General features: G+C 47.7%; 1 non-coding gene across 1 annotated transcript; it reads right to left on the minus strand.

Annotated features, from left to right (window-relative positions):
• Positions 1-1,252: 1,252 nt before the first annotated feature.
• trnaf-gaa (transfer RNA phenylalanine (anticodon GAA)) lies at positions 1,253-1,325 on the minus strand. The gene has a single exon. It is a non-coding gene; the product is annotated as a tRNA-Phe (tRNA).
• Positions 1,326-9,660: the final 8,335 nt, after the last annotated feature.

Consider the following 9,660-nt stretch of genomic DNA (forward strand, 5'->3'; position numbering starts at 1 on the left):
TTTGGAATTCTCTCCATCAGTGAATGGTGGTGGATGGGCCTGTGAATATGTGCATGGCTCAGCTAGATTTTTGATATAAGGGAGTCGAGGGTTATGGGGAGGATGGGCAGGAGAGCGGAGTTAAGGTCACAATCCGATCAGCCATGATCTTGCTGAACAACGGAGTGGGCTTGAGGAGGCAAGCGGCCACATCCCACTCCAATTTGTGTTCTTGCAATTTGACATCATTCCGAATTCCCAAAGTCACAATTTCTGAGGCTACAAGGTGCTCAGATCAAACAAAATGGATTTCCAGAAACGAGCCCGTGTTCATATATAACTTCGCTAGAACTTGGCACTCACCAGGAAAACCCAACCAATGTATTGGGCGGCACAGTGGTTAGCACTGCTGCTTCGCAGCTCCAGGGACCTGGGTTCGATTCCCGGCTTGGGTCACTGTCTGTGTGGAGTTTGCACATTCCCCTCGTGTCTGCGTGGGTTTCCTCCGGGTGCTCCGGTTTCCTCCCACAGTCCAAAGATGTGCGGGTTAGGTTGATTGGCCATGCTAAAATTGCCCTTAGTGTCCTGGGATGCGTAAGTTAGAGGGATTAGCGGGTAAATATGTTGGGATATGGGAATAGGGTCTGGGTGGGATTGTGGTCGGTGCAGACTCGATGGGCCGAATGGCCTCTTTCTGTACTGTAGGGTTTCTAAGATTCTAAGTATTACCAGCTAACTTGTTAAATGGGACTTTCCTCTTCCAGACAGGTTTGCTGCTGATTGATGCCCTCATTTCTCTGCTAGTTAGCCATCCCATAAATAGAGTATCATGTCTGTTTCTGCAACTGGGTGACTTGACTTGGCCCTGCATTATTTCTGTGTACAGGATCAGACCCACATAGTTAAATGTCGTATCATGCAATCGTTACTGTGCCTGTGATGGAATCATAGAATCCCTACAGTGCAGAAGGAGGCCATTTAGCCCATCGAGTCTGCACTGACAACAATCCCACCCAGGTCCCATCCTCATAACCCCATGCATTTACTCTAACTAGACCCCCTGACACTAAGGAGTAATTTAGCATGGCCAATCCACCTCACCCGCACATCTTTAGACTGTGGGAGGAAACTGGAGCACCCGGAGGAAGCCCACGCAGACACGGGGAGAATGTGCAAACTCCGAACAGACAGTGACCCAAGCCGGGAATTGAACCTGGATCCCTGGCGCTGTGAGGTAGCAGTGCTAACCACTGTGCCGCTCTGGCAAGTTGTATGCTGAAACCCGAGATTGAACCAGGGACCTTCAGATCTTCAGTCTAACACTCTCCCAACTGAGCTATTTTGGCTGATGTGGCCAATTCCTGCTAATAAAATGGGAATTACTCTCAGTTATTATTCTAAAGAGGATGTCACTGCTTTCTGCTTAGCAAGTGTGATTGATTTGGTACTACTTGCAACATGTATTGTGGAGCAAACAGCAGCTGTCTGGAAAAATTCAAGTGAGTTGCACCAAGAGCGGCATGGTTTAAAGTTTATTTATCAGTGTCACAAGTAGGCTTACATTAACACTGCAATGAAGTCACTATGAAAATCCCCTAGTCGCCACACTCCACCGCCTGTTCGGGTAACACTGAGGGAGAATTCTGCATGGTGGCACAGTGGTTAGCACTGCTGCCTCACAGCATCGAGGAACCGGAGTTCGATTCCAGTCCTGGCTGTCTGTGTGGAGTCTGCACATTCTCTCTGTGTCTGCGTGAGTTTCCTCCGGGTGCTCCGGTTTCCCCTCTCTCTCCAAAGATGGGCAGGTTAATGGATTGGCCATGCTAAATTACCCCTTAGTGTCCCAAAATTAGGGGATTAGTGGGGTAAATGTGTGGGGTTTCGGGGATAGGGTGGGGAAACTTGGACAAGATGCTCCGTTGGAGTGTCGGTGCAGACCCAATGGGCTGAATGGCCTCCTTCTGCACTGTAGGAATTCTAAGAGTTTGGCCCTGTTGATTTGACCGAATATTTGACGAGAGTATGAAATGCAAATTCCCAATTTGAATGTTACTTTTAAAATTTGCACTAAATGATTAAGTTCACTCTCCCCACACACACTTTTCTGTCCTGTATTGAAGCTAGTTATAAATGCCAGCCTATAATCCTTTCTTCCTTCAGCCTAGGAAATTGGGTTGGCAATGCGCTACAAACTAAATAATATCTTGCAGCAAGTTGGCAGGAAATGGAATCGTGGTGTTCAGAGTTGTTCTCTTTGCCTTTTGCATGGAGATGGTTTTGAGTAGATTAACAAGTTTATTCTCTGAGCTGCAGCATAAACTGGATGCTGTCTTTTTTCCCCACAAAATGAAGTCTCGACTGCACATTGAATGAGTTAAATTTTAGTAATGAAGGAAGGAGTTTAAGCTTAAGTGCTCATCAAAAAGAACATTTGAAGAATTTGAGAGTGTTTGAAGAATCTTGCCTAAAGGAAAGCCAGGTTAATGGAGCTAAATTTTCCTTTATCAGGGAAGAGAATTGAGAAAAGCATGATCCAGATGTAATCTGGTTATTCAACAGGCAACATGAGATCAAAATCACTCAGCATTAAGAGATTAGAGGAATTTGCTTCTTTAGCAGAGAAGTGGATGCAGGCTAGATACATAAGCCGGAATTTTACCGGAATCAGGCTGGGCAAGACTCGCAGAGCGGCATTCTCCGTTGGCCTCGGGTGGGATCTTACGAGCCTCGGGGAAGCGGGCCGGTAAAATTCCGGCTATAGAGTAATAGGCCAGAATGTTGGGGGCCGTTCATGCTGATGGGATTTTCCCATCCTGCCGCAGTGAACGGAGACTTGGCTGGGCACCAAATTCTCAGACTTCACTGCAGCGGGAGTGTGGCGTGAATGGATGGTAAGATCGCACCCATAGAGTCGTACAAAGGTTCTTCGGCCCATCGGACCCCGCATCGACAATAACTACCACTGAAGTCACACTAAACCCATTTTCCTGCACTTGTCCCATACCCTTGAATGTTTCAAGTGCTCATCCAAACACTCGTTAAAGGTGGTAAGGTTTCCGTCCTCCAGCACCTACTCGGGCAGTGCATTCCAGATTCCCACCACACTGAGTGGAAAAGAATTTTCTCAAATCCCCTCTGAATCTTCTGCCCCTTAACCTAAAACTATACCCCCTCGTGATTGACCCCTCAACCAAAGGGAGCAGCTGCTCCCTATTCACCCTGTCCATGCCCCTCATCATCTTATACATCTCAATCATGTCCCCCCTCAGCCGCCTCGTCTCGAAAGAAAACAACCCAAGCCTCTCCTTATAGTTCAAATGCTCCATCCCAGGCAACATCCTGGTGAACCTCCTCTGTACCCCCTCTAGTGCACATCTGCTCGTGGATAGGTGTAATAAGTCCTCGGAGGCAGAAGTCCCTTCACCAAAATCCTTTATTTACAAGTCTGACAATAGCAATCGGAGTGCTTTCCCGTTAGCAGTCTACACTAGGAGTCCCAGAGGAACTGACACTCCTGGTTCAGTACAAAGCAAGAGGCTCCCTGACTGACCCATCAATTAGGCCCTTAATCAGGGAGTTCATATTCTAACCGGCCCACCTGATTAAAGTCATTAGAATAGGTTAAAGGCTACAGGAATATTAATAGCATGGATAATTATTATGTACACTGGTTGCTATACTATGAAACCATGGAATTTGATTTGATTTATTATTGTCACAAGTATTAACATACAGTGAAAAGTATTGTTTCTTGCGCGCTATCCAGACAAAACATTACCGTTCATAGAGAAGGAAAGGAGAGGGTGCGGAATGTAGTGTTCTTAGGGTATGGAGAAAGATCAACTTAATACAAGGTAATTCCATTCAAAAGTCTGACAGCAGCAGGGAAGGTCCAGGGTCCTAAGGATCGCCAAATCTGTAAGAAATTGAATTAAAGCATTATTAGAGAGTTTAAAAGAGAGGGAAGTTTTAGAAGCACAGAAAGAGAGTGAAAGATAGAATTAAAGGTATGCTGGGCACAGCTTGCAAGAAGTTGCCATGCTCTGGCGCCATCTTGGATACCATGAGCTGCTTTGGTTCAGCTGACATGAGATTGAATTTATCCTCGAAGTCCATTTGTGTGTCAGGGTGACACTTTGGGGATTATTCCCCTTGGCAGGTTTGCTTTGTGGTTTCCTGAAAGGAGATGCAAACCGAGGGGAAAGCAGATTAGGAGAAGACCAGACAGTTTGACCCAACTCTTTCCCACGGTTGCAGTGTAACTTCTGGGGGACTTTCACAGTGACTTCATTGCAGCGTTAATGTAAGCCTACTTGTGACTAATAAATAAATTTTTATTTTAATTTCTGCATGCCTTTATGCCCTTCCATCCTGCTCCCCCTACTCTTCAACCACATTCCCCTGGGAGAGGTGGAAAATCCATAGACTAGCTTGGAGGGAAGAGTCTGGGGAAATTCATCTCCCTTTCCTGATGGTTGCCAAATAACTTAATAGAATCATAGTCCTACAGTGCAGAAGGAGGCCATTTGGCTCATCGTGCCTGCACTGACAACAATCCCACCCAGGCCCTATTCCCATAACCCCACATATCTGCCCTGTTAATCCCTCTGACACTTGGGGTCAATTTAGCACGGCCAATCAACCTAACCTGCACATCTTTGGACTGTGGGCGGAAACCGGAGCACCCGGAGGAAACCCACAGGGAGAATGTGCAAACTCCACACAGACAGTGACCCAAGCCGGGATTTGAACCCGGGTCCCTGGCGCCGTGAGGCAGCAGTGCTAACCACTGTGCCATCGTGCTGCCCAGGTTTCTTGAGTTTTTCCGTTGCCCTGTGTAGTAGCTAGCCCCTTTTAAGGAGCATGCATCGAAAGGGTCATGTGACTCCCGATCACCCAATGGGGGAAGGAGCGCGGAGATCTGGGGGCAGAGTGTGGACTTTTGCAGCCAGATTGACCCTCGAACAGCGAGTGATCACATTGATTATAGCACTCTGTATAGAGTTAGAAGCAGCTCAGTGGTGGTCACCAATTATTGCATTTATTGCACCCTCAGAACACTGCTGTAAGCTGTTATTGGAAATGCCATTCCTGTTTATTTACAGATATATATGTACATCTTGGTGCCTTACACGAGGTTTGACCTCGTGCTTCCCCCGAGATCTCAGTTGCTTAATCATGTGTGGCTGTAACACAGGGACCTCAGTTACATCAGTATCAGGGGCCCCTGATAACCCTTTACACTACAATATCCCCTTCTGAACTTTGATCTTGTGTGCAAGGATCGCAGCTCTGCAGTTCTGTGATGAGGATAAGGTTGAGTTACTCAATATTATGTTTATTGGGACACCTAATTGCTGTATTGATATGAGGGGACGTGCCCATCTGGTTCACTAATGTCCTTTTGGGGAAGGACAGGGTGGATAGTCAGAGGTTTTTCCCCAGGGTGGAAGTGTCTATTACAAGGGGGCACAGGTTCAAGGTGAGAGGGGGAAAGTTGAAGGGGGATGTGAGGGGGAAGTTTTTCACGCAGAGCCAGGTGGGTGCCTGGAATGCACTGCCAGAGGTGGTGGTGGAAGCAGGAATGTTAACATCATTTTAGAGGCATCTGGATGGGTGCATGAATAGGGAGGGGACAGAGGGATATGGACCGGGTAAGGGGAGAAGGTTTTTTTTTAGTTTAGTTAGGGCATCATGATCAGCACGGGCTTGGAGGGCCGAAGGGCCTGTTCCTGTGCTGTACTTTTCTTTGTTCTTTGCTGTAGCCCTGGAGACACAGACAATGTGGTTGACTCTTAAATGCCCTCTGACCTTAGTAACGTCTTTTAGTTGCGTTTCCTCTGGTAATTGGCATGGGCTGGTGGTGGGCGGAAGGAAAGATGCGCAGCAAAGGGGTCAGACCAGGGAGATTCCCAAGCAGTTGGCAGGTCGGAAAGGCCCCTCAGTGGGAATTGGGAAATAGGGTCGGAGTAGGGGGGGCAATGAATGCCGGTAATGAAGCTGCAGGGTGGAGGCAAGAGAGGTCTCTGATGGGATCTGGGAGGAGGGAAGAGGTTACAGGGCCTGTATCACCTGATCTGTCAGCTGTTTGCACATGTATTCCTCCTACAAGACCATAAGATATAGGAGCAGAAAGAGGTCATTCGGCCCATCAATCTGTTCTGTCATTCAATCGTGGTTGATATGTTTCTCAACCCCATCCTTTTTTTAAAAGTAAAGTTTATTTATTAGTCACAAGTAAGGCTTACATTAACACCGTAATGAAGTTACTGTGAAAATCCCCTAGTCGCCAGACACCAGTGCCTGTTCGGGTCAATGCACCTAACCAGCATGTCTCCTGGACTGTGGGAGGAAACCGGAGCACCCGGAGGAAACACACACAGACACGGGGAGAACGTGCAAACTCCAGAAAGACAGTGACCCAAATCCGGAATCGACCCCAAGCCCCTGGCGCTGTGGGGCAGCAGTGCTGACCTCTGTGCCACCCCAGGGCACGGCCTTTTCCCCATAACCTTTGATCCCCTTATTAATCAAGAACTTATCTATCTCTGTCTTAAAGACACTCAATGACCTGGCTTCCTCTGTGCCAATGGATTGCACACATTCACCACCCTCTGGCCAAAGAAATCCCTCCTCGGTTCTAAAGGGTCATCCCTTTAGTCTCAGGCTGTGCCCTTGAATCCTAGTCTGTTCGACTAATGGAAACATCTTCGTCACATCCACTCTATCCGGGCCTTTCAGTTTTCTCGAAGTTTCAATTACACCCCCCCTTTATCCTTCCAGACTCCATCGAGTACTGACCTAGATTCCTCATGCATCACATTTAACCCTTTCACCTCCTCCCTCACTCACCAGCCTGATTGGTCCTCTCCTGGCTGATGTCAGTTTCTGCCTCCTCATTGGCTGCCTGAACTGCTGAACGTTTGCCAAAACTTTCTCTTTAAATTTGTGGTTTTCATGCGTTGCTTACGCCGATAGTTCACCTGACTCCCAAGCATTGCTATAAAATGGCTGTCACGGTGGCACAACGGTTAGCACTGCTGCCTCACAGCACCAGGGTCCCAAGTTTGACTCCCGGCTTGGGTCACCGTCTGCGCAGAGTCTGCACGTTCTCCCCGTGTCTGCATGGATTTCCTCCGGGTGTTCCGGTTTCCTCCCACAGTCCGAAAGACGTGCTGGTTAGGTGCATTGGCCATGCTAAATTCTCCTTCAGTACCTGACTGTGGCGACTAGGGGATTTTCACAGTAACTTCATTGCAGTGTTAATGTAAGCCTACTTGTGACACTAATAAATGAGCACAAACCCACACCAGCATTGACTCGTGTCAGCTACGACTCTCACCAACCTTTACAGATGCACCATAGAAAGCACTCTTTCGGGTTGTATCACGGCTTGGTATGGCTCCTGCTCTGCCCAAGACCACAAGAAACTACAAAAGGTCGTGAATGTAGCCCAATCCATCACGCAAACCAGCCTCCGATCCATTGACCACGCCTACACTTCCCACTGCCTCGGCAAAGCAGCCAGCATAATTAAGGACCCCACGCACCCCGGACATTCTCTCTCCCACCTTCTTCTGTCGGGAAAAAGATACAAAAGCCTGGAGTCACGTACCAACCGACTCAAGAATAGCTTCTTCCCTGCTGCTGTCAGACTTTTGAATGGACCTACCTTGCATTAAGTTGATTTTTCTCTACACCCTAGCTATGACTGTAACACTACATTCTGCACTCTCTCCTTTCCTTCTCTATGAATGGTATGCTTTGTCTGTATAGCGCGCAAGAAACAATACTTTTCACTGTATACTAATACATGTGACAATAAATCAAATCAGCAGGAGGAAACTTCCTAAACTCCTCCACATACAGAGGAAACCTTCTGCTGGTATGGCTAATGTCGGACTAAAGCGTGCCTCAGTGTAGGAGTTGACACTTTTGGCCAAGGGCTGTTAAGTGATCCGATGTGTGGAGCCACGAATAGCAAAGGCATCATCTTGCCCACTGTGTGCTCTGTATGAGGTGGGGTTGAACTGAGAGGCTGTTGGAGGCATCCACGTGTCTGACCAAATTACACACAGACCATTGAGACTGGAACTAACCCGAGGGAATCAGATGACACCGGGGGGAGCGCATGCAGCGGCCTGGTGTAGATGTTTGATCTGAATTGTCATCTTACTGGAATTGAGAGCTATCCTAGCTTTATATAACGTTACATTTCATAAACACTACAGCCCTGAAGGAGAGGAATCTCTGGAAGTTGCAGTCCCATCCACTTCCATTGCTGGACTCAAAAACATTCAATCAGTTAAGGAGCATATTACTGCGGTGCAGAGGGTAGACAACTTAGAGGGGTCATGTACTGAGTCGCTGTGGGTGGAACTCAGAAACAGGAAGGGTGCAGTCACTATGCTGGGGGTGTACTACAGACCACCCAACAGCCCACGGGAAGTGGAGGAAAGGATATGTCAGGAGATTCTGGATAGGTGCAGAAAACATAGGGTTGTTGTAGTGGGGGACTTTAATTTCCCTGGCACAGACTGGAAAGTGCTTAGAGCTGGGGGTCCAGACGGGGAGGAATTTGTAAAATGCGTACTGGAAGGTTCTTTGGAACAGTATGTAGATAGCCCGACTAGAGAGGGGGCTATACTGGACCTAGTTCTGGGAAATGAGCCCGGTCAGGTCGTCAAAGTTTCGGTAGGGGAACATGTGACAAATAGTGACCACAACTCTGTTAACTTTAGGATAGTAATGGACAAGGATGAGTGCTGTCCTACGGGCAGGGTGCTAAATTGGGGGAAGGCTAACTATAGCCGGATTAGGCAGGAATTGGTGGATGTTGATTGGAAGAGGATGTTCGAGGGTAAGTCCGCGTCTGGCATGTGGGAGTCTTTTAAGGAACTATTGATAAGGCTGCAGGATAGGCATGTGCCTGTAAAAAGGAAAGATAGGAAAGGTAGGATTCGAGAGCCGTGGATAACCAGAGAAATTGAGGATCTGATTAAAATGAAAAGGGAGGCGTACGTTAAGTCCAGGCAACAGAAAACAGATGGAGCTCTGGAGGAATACAGAGAGAGTAGGAAAGAACTCAAACGGGGAGTTAGAAGGGCAAAAAGAGGTCACGAGATGTTCTTGGCAGGCAGGATTAAGGAGAATCCTAAGGCATTCTATTCATACGTTAGGAACAAAAGAGTTGTCAGGGAGAAAATCGGACCTCTCAGGGACAAAGAAGGGGAATTATGCTTAGAACCCAAGGGAATAGGGGAGATCCTAAATGAATACTTTGCATCGGTAGTCACGAAGGAGAGGGGCGTGTTAACCAGGAGTGTCTCGGAGGGAGGTGTTGACCCGTTAGAGAAAATCTCCATTACAAGAGAGGAAGTGTTAGGTTTTTTAGGGAACTTAAAACTGACAAATCCCCAGGGCCTGATGGCATCTATCCTCGACTACTCAGGGAGACGAGAGATGAAATTGCTGGGCCTCTGACGGAAATCTTTGTCGCTTCTTTGGACACGGGTGAGGTCCCTGAGGATTGGAGGATAGCGAATGTGGTCCCGTTGTTTAAGAAGGGTAGCAGGGATAACCCAGGAAATTATAGGCCGGTGAGCTTGACGTCCATGGTAGGGAAGTTGTTGGAGAGGATTCTTAGAGACAGGATGTATGTGCATTTAGAACGGAACAATC

This window comes from Mustelus asterias, chromosome 5, assembly GCF_964213995.1.
Source record: "Mustelus asterias chromosome 5, sMusAst1.hap1.1, whole genome shotgun sequence".
Taxonomy (NCBI): domain Eukaryota; kingdom Metazoa; phylum Chordata; class Chondrichthyes; order Carcharhiniformes; family Triakidae; genus Mustelus; species Mustelus asterias.